At 35.4% G+C, this 13,239-nt stretch overlaps 1 protein-coding gene across 5 annotated transcripts in view; it reads right to left on the reverse strand.

The window, feature by feature from the left end:
• LOC145291149 (adenylate cyclase type 5-like) overlaps positions 1-13,239 on the reverse strand; it is a 489,601-nt gene that overhangs the window by 235,772 nt on the left and 240,590 nt on the right. For 4 of the 5 annotated variants that reach the window (XM_080136673.1, XM_080136675.1, XM_080136672.1 and 1 more), the window contains exon 2: positions 6,837-6,921. The exons of the other annotated variant lie outside the window; for it this stretch is intronic. The gene's annotated coding sequence lies outside the window, so the exon portion shown is untranslated. The remainder of the gene's footprint in view (positions 1-6,836; positions 6,922-13,239) is intronic. 5 annotated transcript variants of the gene reach the window in all.

A 13,239-nucleotide genomic window follows, 5' to 3' on the forward strand; every position in this document is an offset into this window, starting at 1 on the left:
ATAGATTCCATAAAAACATTTTTCACTTAATCTGTTAGGATCCGTCACGCAGTCCTTCGTGCAGTTAAAAGTTTTTCTGTAACTAATTCTAGCTATCATCTCTAACGTGTAGAGATGAGAAAAATGCCCATGACAAGATAAAGTCAAACACATTTACAGTTTGGATTCTTAGAAACCAAGTCCATCATTTTCAATATTGGAATCTAAAATCAAAAACTTAAACTTTCGAACTGAATGCTTCGTTTGATTCACGAGAGTAGATTCTCATTCAGCTTCAAACTGAAAATATCCAGATGTTACAACAGCCAAAACGTGAAACACGAGTTAGAGTACTCCAAATTGAAAACATCTCAAAAGAAATTTACAATGCTTTAGTGTAATTAGCAGAGGAAACCCGACGTTGCCTGGAATTGAATGATCAATGAATATTTCACACTCCATTTTTATTGTTGAAATAAATGAAATCGTTCATTTTTCAATCAAATCGATTGAGTGCCTGCTCTAGTTGGAGACCCATCGTGGTACAATGGGAGGAAGCTTCACATGGCTCACCAGTGACTTAGTTAATACAATGTAGTCTACGTTGCATTGTAAAGAACCTGCTTTATAAGATTTGACTATAGAATCAAAACTAGAATCAGACGACCAGATCTTTGATTTAGGCTTAACCTGCAATGGCACTAGCTACTTATTTTCTCTATCTCTCCCTTGACCCAGGACTAATCAAAGAGTGACAGCATAGATACAGCACTCCCTTGATACGTGCAAATACATGCATTTCTCTACTTAGACGCAGCTTCTATCTCATCCTATCACAGCCAATTTTGTTTGGCACATCTCCCAGACCAGCAAGATCAACAAGCCTCACTTTTAGATCTATTTCTGATCACGGTTCACAATGATTGTAACGCATGCCCATAGTCTACTCGCTGTGACAAAGGGTGTAAATTGCCCCAAATTCGACCCAAAGCTGAAGAGCCATTACTCTTCACAAGGTATTACAAGAAGGCTAACTGAAAAGCTATCAGGATTCTCAGATTCCCCATGGGGAAATATCTTCCTGCAGAAGTGCGCAAATAAGACCACTGAATGGTTCAACGTGGCAATTGGAGCTCATGTTTTCACACAGAAGTTCTATAGCAAACCCTCCCCCCCCAATAGTTTACTTCTACTTGTGTAGCTGCCATTGACAAGTTTCTGGAAGCAAGAAGTTGTAAAAAAAAAAAAAAAAAATAAATAAATAAATAAATAAAAAATAACGACAGCTAAGAGAGACTACACCCAAACCACTAGAAAACACGTTGAAGTGCAAAAATTAGGAACACAATTTCTGGAAAATTTACAGTAGTAAATAATTGGCAATCAACAATTCCCACTATCCACCAATCATTGTTTGCATGGCAACCGAGAAGGCTAACATGCTTGCCATTCCATTTGCTCTCTACATTGGACCCAACAAACCACCCCCTCCCTGATTTTCCTTTGCGGACTGACACCGCACTAAATGATCTGAAAATCATCCCTGTACTATTTAAATGCTGAGGTTACTCCAGTCCTCTCCAAACTTTAAAAATGCCTCGACTTTCCCGACTACTGGAAAACTGCTATGGTACCAGTTTACAAGAATTCTGACAAAAAGCACTGACTCATTAAATTATCGTCCCATTAGCCTCCTCCCTTTCACTAAAATATTTGAGTCTATAATTAAGCTCCAGTCCATCACCTTGCAGTTGCTAAACTTCAACCAACAATTTATTCAATTTTCACCCCAAACAAGGCACAGTGCCACTGAAGTAGGTGGCTACTATAGGGGGCATAAGTTGCAGGGGTATTATGAAGGGAGATGAGTAGCAAGATGTCTGTTCACATTACATTTGAACTTCTGTATCAGTACAGTTGGGAAAGCAGTTTCTTCCCCAGAACTGCTAGACTCTGGAATTCCCTTCTAGGTTCCTGCTTCCAACTACTGACATGCAGAAGTTCAAATGTAATGTGAACAGACATCTTGCTGCTCAATTCCCTACATAGTATCCCTGCAAATTATGTCTGATTGTAGCTCCCTACAAAGTGGCACTGTGTCTTGGAGGTGAAAGTGTAAAAAAGTTTGCGTGCACACACGAATTAAAGTTTGAAATGCAAAAGTTAAGCATAATGGTTCAATTGTGTTCTAAACCAATATTTTAGATGCGCCCCCCCCCCTAAAAAATTTGATTTTCATGCTGGGCGTTTCTGCTTTTGTGGTAATAAACTCAAATGCACTTGTCATGTTAGGATGTATAAGGTGTTTGCTAGTTTCTTCTTTCATTGGCTATTTTCATTATCGATACCTATCATTCAAGATGCATTAAGTGTGTGAAATTTCAAATGTCGGCCCAGCCGTCTCAGAATCCATAGGAACCGAACCCAAAGTTTGAGTTATAGATACATTTTTTACGATCAATATTTTTTTTTGACCAAGCTGTTACTATATGCTTGGAGCCGAAACTGTCTTAATGCTAAATTTTATTTAGTATCCAAGAAGACTTTCAATACTTAAGCCAAAGGAGAGTGTAGCAAGTCAACACAAGGAATTATTATCTTTGGGGGGGGGGCAGTGTACCAAGTTTTCTCATATCTTATGCTAAGAATATGCAACTAGATAAGGTACATTCTTACAAATTTACAGTTCTAGAATAATAAAAATCATAAATATTTCAACGATTCTAGACAAATGCAAGTTGATTTGTTTTCAAAATTATCTACATTTGTGATATGTAGTAATCCGATTGGACAAGCTGTTCTAAAAGAATACGCTGAATAAAGGTGTTGAAGATTTAAGTTTTCCTTGTCAATAAATTGATTGCACAAGTATCATGGGACAAAAAATCTGCCCAGGCTTCAGAACTGTCTTAAAGGAGTTGGCCTTAAAAAAAAAAAAAAAAAAAAAAAAAAAAAATTTACACATTAGGATATGAAAAGGGAAATTGTACTTACAAAAAAAGGTCAAGTGTCCGCAAACAAATTACAAGTAAATTTCAAAAGAGTAATTACGTTACTTTCATAACTTGTGTCACTGATGTTTAATTAGAAAAGGACTTCCGTTTTTTTTTTTTTGCGATTAGTCTTGATTTTTTTTAGAGCAAAATTACTACAGTAGAAACATCGCCGTGAGAAATTTGCAAATCCGTAAGAAACCAATAACGTCACAGGATTTTCCGAATGACCTTTTAATCCAACTTTTCGGTCCATGAACTTTCCTCTGGGTAATAAACGTTTCCTATGCCGTACATGCATGATTTATATCTAATTTTCTTTGTTCAAAAGATTTTTTAAATGATTATTTCCATAAAACAAGAGATTACGTTTCAACGGTGGTAGGGGGAGGATATGAGAGGGGAATCATACTCTAATAATTAATGAAAGTTAGGCAAGTGTAAATGAGGAAAAATATAAAACTTGCCACCAAATCATACCAACTCCAACACTAATTCTCAACGTCTATGCTCTATTGGCCATCTAATTCGTCTTTTTAATTTGCATCTGATGGAATAGTATTAAAGACATGTATATAAAGAACCCAAAATTAAGTTTCTTTTCCAAATATCACTGAACAGAACATATAGAGGCACTGCCGCTTGTGAGCAATACCTCCCATTAGTTATGCAGATGAAAGTATTACATTGAAGAGTGGAATGATGTAACAGGGAGGGAAGGACTTTAGGATACACAAGAAGCAGAGACTGGTTTCATCTCCACTCGAGAACAGGTTCGGGAAGACTAATACTGTATAACCAGCGAGATCTGAAAATTCCAGACTTTCATATATTAATGTTTGGCATTCTGTGGATGTTCAGCATAACTGGAGACGCCCTGGTATTGTACTTTTAAAACTGCAAAAGTCTTTAAGCTAGCAGGGACGCCTGGCTTAGTCCGATCGTAAAATAAGTTTAATTTTGGAGAAAGTTAAGGATTCAAGTTTTATCTTCAAATATTTAATCAGGGTGTTTGGTTGGTTTTGTACAGGAAAATTTGACTGACTTTGCACAACATGACAGTTTTGCAAAAGAATAGTGCATTTTACGTCAGGAAGCCAGTATCCTCAGACTGGCCTGATCTGGTAGCACCAGGATTAAAAGATTGGAAGTTACATGCTCGCTATTTACATGTGCACAGAAATACACTATGCTAGTTTTTTTTTTTTTAGATGATTTTAGTGCTGCGACCCACACTAAACTAAAGGTTACGTCAAGTTAAGGTAGTGACCTCAGAAATACTTTGCCTCTCCAGAATCAAATAAACAAATTGCAGTTACAAATCCCTTAATGTTGTTGGCAAACGTCAGTCTCAGGAGACAATAGTGTAGCCACATTGCCTGGGCAGGGTAATATAGGAGGATAGCTGTTGCTTGTGCAGCAGTCCCCCCCTCTCTGCAGAGTCAGGATTCAAGGGAAAGACAGCCAATAGAGTTTAGCTCTAAACTGCGCTGCAGGAATTGCCGGTAAATAATAGAGTCCGTCCACCTTAGGGACTTTATCTCAGAATCTTCTGTCAGGGTTTACTCCTTAGGCTTTCCCCAGATTGGATAATCCTGCAAGACAGCAAAAGTTTTGAATCAGAGTTGCCTTCTACGTGAACTACCATCTGAAGTTGATGAGCCCCACTTGCTTGAAGTGACTCGTTATAAAGGCACCAGTGGACTGTCTACTCCCAGTTTCAGTAAGCTTAGTCGCTAAGTCACACGAGCAGGTCAGGAGCTGGACAGAGGTGTCAGGCTATTTGAGATGCACACCATAATGACATTTTTAGGGAGAAGGAAATTACCACCACCATCACTACCACCCTCGGTTATGACAACCTTAATGTACACCTTTCAAGTGATTTTTTTTTTTCATTGTTCAAAAAGTGATTACAGAGGAACTTTATTTTGCTTAATCTATTGTAATTTTATGATAAAAATTAAAATTTTTATTTCAACTAAAAAGAAATGGTACTCATGGAAAATTAGTAACATATCCAAAAAATTATGAAAAATGATACAAAAATTAAAACTGCTTCTGAAGAAATTGCCAGCTTTGGTAACTTCTTGAAACCATGATGGATTGATTGTGAAAGTAAATCGTTTATGTCGTGATTTATATAGCTATAAAAGTAGGAACTTGTGAGGGCACTTCAACCTATATACTCAACGAATTTTGGTATATAGGGTATTCAGACGTGAAAAAAGAGCTGCTAAGATCAAAATTGAACAATTGGTACTGGGGAGTCAAATTTGTATCTGTCAACCGTTTCATGACTGTGGTCGGTTGTGAAACACGAGCCTTAAGTTAAGTAGGTTAGAAAACGCTTAAGGATGTGGCAAGCTGATCTAGTGGTTATCGTACTTGATAACGTTTTTAGGTTTTGATCTCAGCTTTTAATTTAAAAAATTGCTTATATTCTTTTATTTAATCTATTTTTTTTTTACAAAATAGATTAAAAAATTGACAGCTTCAACACCAAAATTACCTTTTTGATGCAAAATGACACATTGGCACTTCAAATATTGATACAACTTTTCAAATATAAGCTTATCAACCCAAATAATCTACAAGCATCTAGTCTTAAAATTAAATTTTCCATCTCCAAAACACTAGCCCAGTTTAACCCTAACAATGGGGAGTAAAAACAATACAAGAAAAAAAAAAAAAAAACTCCCAAGAAGACATTGGAATTTTACATATGTCATTGGCCCTACAAATTTATCAAACTGGGCTAGCATCTTGAAGAGCTGGAGAAAAATGGTATTTAGAATCCAAAACAAATCAGATTTCCATAATGAAATGCATGAAGAGCAGTACAAAACATTTTAGCATTTGATATAAATGAATTACAATGTTTTTAGTATATATGGTATGACATTGACAACCTGATTCGTTTTAAATCACTAAGGTTAAGCAAAATTTAGCCTGGCCAGTACCAGATGGGTGACAATTGTCGATACCTCAGTGAAATGAATGCCCCTGCCTTGCATAGTTCCAGGTCACCTTGTTAATTTCATTTTGAAAAATGATCATACGTACCAGTAGTGGTTAAAGCAGTGCATTTAAGAAAGCTTTGAAAAACAAACCAAATGAGGGAACCTGTTAGCCCTGTATATCAATCTTCTAGTGATGGAGTTAGAACACTCACTTCCGGTTTGAAGTTAGCCAGCCTGGAAGTAGTAAAGCTCAGAAAACTCCAATAAATATATAAATTGCTTATTGAGGAAAATAAACGAATTGGGTCAGTTTTACCCCTATAATACCCCCCCCCCAAGTGGAAAACCAGAAAATACGTTTTGGCAAAAAATTTACTTTCACCATGTTTGGGCAAAATTAAAAAATTCAAGTGGTTATCGAGAAGAGTGCGAATAAACGAATGCGAGTGAATTCCTTGGCCCGACCCCTCCTTTATCAGGGAAGGGGGCAAAAAGTAGAGTGATAAAACAGATACATTTTGATCAGTCTGAAAATCGGATAGCAAACTTTTAGACATTCCCTCCCCATACTGGCAGTTTTCATGGTCCATTCTTTAGACTAAAAAAAAAAATAAAAAAAAAAAAATAAAAAAATAAAAAAAAAAAAAAACCCAAAGTACATCTTTATACGAAATAATCCGCTGCAAAATATTTTTCACGTCTTCATTCGGTTAAACATGAAATTTTTTTTTTTTATTGAATCTGAGCTTAATATTTTTAAAAAGAATTTATCTGCTTTCAATAAAGTTGTTTATGAGCAGATTTAATATTTGTAACTTTAGGCATGTTCAGATAAGATTTAAACATGCTTCAAATGTTTAGTTCATAATAAAGTCAAGCGTGTCAAAAAAGACAAACTTACCTGCTTTTGAACGTTAAAATTCAAGTTGAAAACCGTTTAAAAGCAAAAGGTTAGAGACCAAGTAAACAACTTATCCATTTCGACACTGAAAAGAAATGAAAAGTGAGATTTGGGGGAAAAGATTAAATGAATCGACAGTTTAACATCGGTGTCAGCTTTCAAACGTAAAAAAAATGAAAACAAATTTGTCAAGTGTATATACATCACAGAGTGAAAGTTAGAAACTAAGCCAACAATTACATTTGATACATCACAAGTTGCTGTCGTCTTTTTTCAACCTGTTCACTACTTAAAAAATAAAAATAAATCCATGAATTGTTGCAAACTCATAGTAAGACCTCACAACCAATATTTAAGGTAAAAAAAAGAAAAAAATTTCAATCCTGTCTGCAATCGAAATATTTAATACAAATAAACTTTAATCCATGTCGGACTTGTCAAAGTTTCCCCTCATGAATATCTAAACAAATTGGAGTTTCCTTTCGATAGCCTTATAACTTCCTATTATTACATGATCGGCGTTTCTGACAAAGGGGGAAGAATTACCCGCCTATGGAACTGCTCCGTTTGGCTTGCTTCCCAGGTGAATACAACATGGTAATCTTCAAATCCAATGTGAAGTTGTTGAGCCGTCAACAACAAATCAAATTCTACCTAATTTACACTAACGATTACTACACTACAACCTTACGTTCATTAACCCTTATCCTCGAGTGGCAGTTAGGCCTTGATAAGTGGTGACTCCCAGTAAAAAAAAAAAAAAAAAAAAAAAAGCTTGTTGGCTCTGGAAATTTTAAAAAATGCACAATCTTGTTTTATCGACAAATCTAGAACTAGAAAATGGTGTTTGAGGACACATCTCGGACTTAGATGTGTGAAAAAAAAAAAAAAAAAAAAAAAAAAAAAAAAAATGGTTATCGCACTTGACTTCCTGTCTTCAGGTTTCGATCTCCGCTGGATTATTTTTTGTTTTTACTTACAAAAAGTGAACTGTTTAGAACAAAAAAAATACTCACATGCACATGTCAGTTTTTTTTCCTTTTTTCAAAGATTTCATTTAAGAAATTAAATGTTTCATTTAATACCGGGCAACGTCGGGTACATCTGTATTTAATAAACAGATCTGGATACGATTTGCAAAACTCAACATCCTACTCTGATCTACATTTTATAAGCATTATAAAAAAAATGACGGTATTCAGACATGTAGAAACTAAGATTTTTATATAAAAAAAAAAGCTGCTTGGGGGGGGGGGTCAATTGAGAAGTACGTAGTGGGGGGGGGGAGTCATCAGATTTTTGTCAACCGTTTTGCTGCAGTAAGTGATATAGCAGTCCTGATAATGTCATGGTTTAAACAAATTTTTCGAATTATGTTGTACGAATTGCACTTAACGACTCTTGAAATGTAATTGGCCCTGTAATCGCAGCGATCGAGATGGCAATCCTGATAATGTCATTGCTTATGGAATGTGAGGACTAAAAATAAGCGAAGTAAGACTTACAGATTAGAGTTTAAGTCAAGGTTTATTTTCTACTCATACTGGAGATTAAGATTTCAGCTGCTGTACAATAACCATGAGTTTTAGTCGGACGCTGGGAACAGGCCAGAGCGAATGGCAACTGAAGTCAGAATTATTACTCCAATTTAATTAAAATAACGTCCATATTCGACAAAATATGACAACCATTGCTTATGTATATTAAGCAGAAACAATCTAATGACCCCACAAATGTTTCATGCGAATGATGCAGTATAAAAAAGTGGAGATTTTTTCAGGTGCACCATCTAGGCCATTTGACAAAAATCTGGCTGCAGGTTATCTGCTTTCCTTAGACTAGTCGCTCTTACAAGGTTAGAAAGTCTAGTCTACACTATTTCATCCACAGCTGAGGAAGGTATGAGTATCCTAAAGTTAATCAAAATGGTGGAATAGTTCAGAAAGGTATCTAAAAGCACAAAATCTATAGACTTTCTATCAGCATTCGATCCCTCAATCCATGTTTCGCCAGGTTATGTCGACAGGAGTCTTTCCTTATCCTAAAATTCCAATTTTTAACATCCATTCTTTGGCTAGGAACAAAGTTTAGTATCTGTTCTGATGCTAGTCTATTTTCAATCAATGAACAAATCCTCATAGACTAAAGCAATTTTTGTTCCAATCAAATTTTGGAGGAACTGGATTTTCAGTTGAACAGACCTTGGAGAGAAATAGCAACATTCATTCTGTCAACTTTCAAAAGCCAATGCACCTAAAACAATCATCTCTGTGATTGCAGGGACAATCATGTTTCCAGAGTCGTTAAGTGCGATTCCCACAACATAATTGGAAACAAGTTTCAACAATGGCATTATCAGGATTGCTATATCAATTGCTGCAGCTCCATTTATGTCATCCCAGTGATGCAACAAAATAGTTTTACCTTCATCTTTCAGATTCAGTTCTAGTTGTCAAGTTACCACATTTAAGTCAAAGGAGACCGATTTTGCATCAATTCTAAAGCTATTTGGCATAACATTGCTTTTAAAGCCGAGAGCCACTCATGGGATGCTACTTATCTACTTGTTCCGATTTTTACTTAATTGCTGAATTTGTTAGTGTTAGTTAAAAAAAAAAAAAAAAAAAAGCTTGTTTTATTTTAAACTACTAGATCCAAATACTTCAGAATCCATATAGGACATGTATGATCATTTGTAGTGATGTTCCAGCATATCTAGCTGTCACTCCAACAACACCAGGCCTTATAAAGTCATTAAACAATTAAATCTTGTAACTAAAATAAGGTCTTTGGTTTCAAGTTATTTCATTTTTGGATCCAGTTCAGTAAATATTTTTTAAAAAATCCATGTTTAAGATGTAGAAATAAACATTAAAATCCAGTACAAATTCAGACAGCAAAATAACCAAATGGAAAATTTGATATAATAGGATCTTTGAAGTCGGCTTGAATTATTAGGTTCTGGAATTTAAAATATGGACTTTAGAGCGATAGTAGTATATTGATAAGATATGCATGGCAGAAACTAATGTGGAAAAGTTCATTTTAAGTACGATAAAGAACTAAAGATAACTTTCCAGATACGAGACGTTCAAGTTGTCTAATCTAATTTTTCTTCATGTGCAAGGATTTATATCAGGATTATCTGGCAAATTACATCTGAACCATTTGTAGTTTCTGATTTATAGGTGTTTGAGCTGAGGTTATGGGGCCTGTTGCGGGGGGGGGTCATGCAAGGATCTTGTATTTGAAAGAATTTATGGGTGATGTGAAATGTATGCTAAAGGAAATGTATGCTAATAATCACCTATCATGTGATCGTGTAAAATGCTGGCATTGTAAATTCAAACATAGCTGGGAATGGAATTCTAAAATAAAGTGTTTTTCAGGGTCTGAAAGAAGAAACGAGAGGAAAAGCACCATCTAAATCTCCTGGTAGGTTGGTTGGTTAGTTTTATGGCATATCAACACTTTTCGGGTTATTTAATGCAGAGTCCAAAGATTCTGAAGAAAATTTTTTAATAGAATGTTTGTTTTCAAGTCAGTTTCTATTTAACCCATAGTTGTGACCCTAACAGGTACTACCACTTCCGGTCAGAGTGGACCTGGGAGCAATGGCAATTAAAGGGTGGCTCCATACTCCCCAAAGCCCGCAAGCTGGGGCCTCACCACTGGAGATAGTTTAAGGTCATATCCAGGACCTCCTGGTAGGAGATGGAGAATACTGAAGTTCAAAAAATATTAATGATCATTTAAATTCCAGAGGAAAAAAAAATCTCAAGGTTAATGGCAAGTTGCTAGTGCAATAAGGAAAGCTGGGAGATCTGATTCCCAGAACATCCAGTTTTAGTAGATAAGCGTATTAGACAATACGTGTATACAAAGATAAGTATAAATTTAAAGCAAAACAGTTTAATGTGCTATAACATCCTTAATTGAATTGAAGGATCGAATGTTCTTCCACAATTCTAATACATTAATTGGAATCGAAGTTGGCAGAATCGCCTATTTTTCAATCAAATCGATGGATTTCCTGCTCTGGTCTGGTCACCAGCATATTAGGAGGAAGCTTCACTGCAGTCCTTAATACATTTTTAATTTACATTGCACTGTAAAGAACCTGTGGATTTTATAAGATTTTTATATAATGGCTTGAATTAAAGTTCTAAATGCATACGTCAAGTATCAGGGTTCAATTGTGGTCGAATAGAAATTCATTTTGAATGTGTGCTTTTGTTTTATAAAAGAACCTTCTGTTGATTTTATGTTGCATCATTCTGCTTGTGGTGATAAAACTTTGAAAATACATTCGTGATAATCAAATTTAGATTATCAATACTTATCAGAGGCATTCAGATAAACCAATCGAGGAGAAAAAACTGACAAACTATTCGTAAAAAAATTTTTTAAAAAAACATGCGAGGTCTGCTTCTTTCACAATGACTAATGTTTAGAAAATTTAACATTTACGGTGTGGTTATTAAAAGTGCAAACAAATGAACGATTTGGGGGAGATTTTACCCCTGCTTCCTGGAAGCAGGGGGAGGCAACCAGCGTTATCCCAGAAAATCTGTTCTGACGCAAACTTACTTTCACCATGACTAATTAATGGTGAATGGTGTTCTAGCAAGCTTCAGTATGTGCGCGTCAGCTAATGCATGCAGTGCAACTCCAGTATGTATACAAAAGAGTGGTGAGATACGAGTCACTAGAAGAGCGACTTATTCCAAACAATCAGCGCACGTCAATGCTCAGTTTCTCAACAGGTTTTCATTGGTCATCATAATGTTGAAGTTCTAAATTTTCCATTGTAATAAATCACTAGGTTCATGAAATATTTCAGATGTCAGCAATTTTGAAAATTAGATTTTGAATAGAAAGGCTGAACTATTCGTCCTTGTCAACATTCCTTTAGAATTCTTTTGCCTGTATTAAAAATTTCCGTCAGATAATGATACAATGGAAGTGGGCTTAGTTTTGATCAGCATGGGTGCACAACCTGCGAACAATCAATAGCTTTGCCATCCAAATATACTTTCCTCCACATCCATTTTCATTTAAAGCTACCATTCCATTGTACTTTGTGTACTTCAGGCTTACAAATACCAAGAAGGGAGAAAGATTGCCACTCAACTGATTATAGTACAGTAACATCAACTCTCCATAGCATTCAGAGTTTTTAACTTGGAAAGTAGACGTTCCATTGTTCACATGCAAGTACTAAATCAACGGTGTAATCACATTTGACACCAATTCCCATCAGATCACCGAAGTTTAGCAATGATCAGCCTGGCCAGTGCCAGATGGGTGACTATTTGGGACATCCAGGTGCTGTATGTGCTCTCCGCTTATCTCTGCATTGTTTCCAGTGACAATGAGACTTCTTGCCACTGGACTCGAGCAGTACCGATTCAGGAGAGGTGTGGTTGGAGATTGTGCAACCCTTACAATTGCATAGCTACCAATGGAGGGGGGTATTATTTGTCGGAGAAATAATGGAGGCATTGACTATAAAAAAAAAAAAAAAAAACAAAAAAAAAAAAAAAAAAAACACACACTTTTGCTTAGCAAAAGTTGTCTGGGCGTTTTTGTCAGCATTCCCCGGTTGGGGCGCTTCAGGAATCAAGCTTGAAACTGACCCCCACTTGAAAGCCAGGTGGTGCTCGATAAGTACTGGGCTAGTTCCTGGCCCTGCACCCGCCAGGCTGATTGTCAAGAACGGGACTTTCTACCCAAGTCTCCAAGCAACAAAAGCAGCAAGGAGACTTCCAACACTAAAAATAATGGAGAGAGTGCATAAGTGTTGACATTTGTGCATCTTAGATTTGAAGGACAATTGTTTTCATTTTTGAATTTCAAGGAAAGAATTCAAGTTTTTCAAATTCATAACTTGATCATTGATTTATGAAAGTTTAATTCTAAGTTTTTTTTTTTTAAGTTATACATTTTCATTAAAATGCTTTCATTCATTTAAGATTGCTCATCAAGTTCATTAAAATTGAATGCATTTACAAAAATGTTAGTTTTGTTTTTTGTTAAGGCATACATTTTCATATAAATACAAAAAAAAAGCCTGTTATTTCAGAATTCTAATTTTATAAAAAGTAGAAAAATTTGAATTTAAACGTTTAATGTTTTAGTTTGTTAATTTAGTGTAGGCACCGCCAAAAATGGCCGAAAAATCAAGTTGTTTTTTTAAAACTAAATTACATTTATTAAAATCCATTATTTCTGAGTAACTTTTTTTCCAGAAAGATAAAACCCTGAATTTTATCATAGAAAACAGAATGTAAAACTTTTTCTATTTTTAATTAAATTTTAAATGTTCCCAAAAAGTTAACAATTGACATTGTCTTGCACAAAAAACGTACTTAAATATTTAAAAAAAAAAAAGAAAAGGTTT

The sequence above is a fragment of the Euprymna scolopes genome, chromosome 12, assembly GCF_053919585.1.
Source record: "Euprymna scolopes isolate OS-2025 chromosome 12, ASM5391958v1, whole genome shotgun sequence".
Lineage (NCBI taxonomy): Eukaryota > Metazoa > Mollusca > Cephalopoda > Sepiida > Sepiolidae > Euprymna > Euprymna scolopes.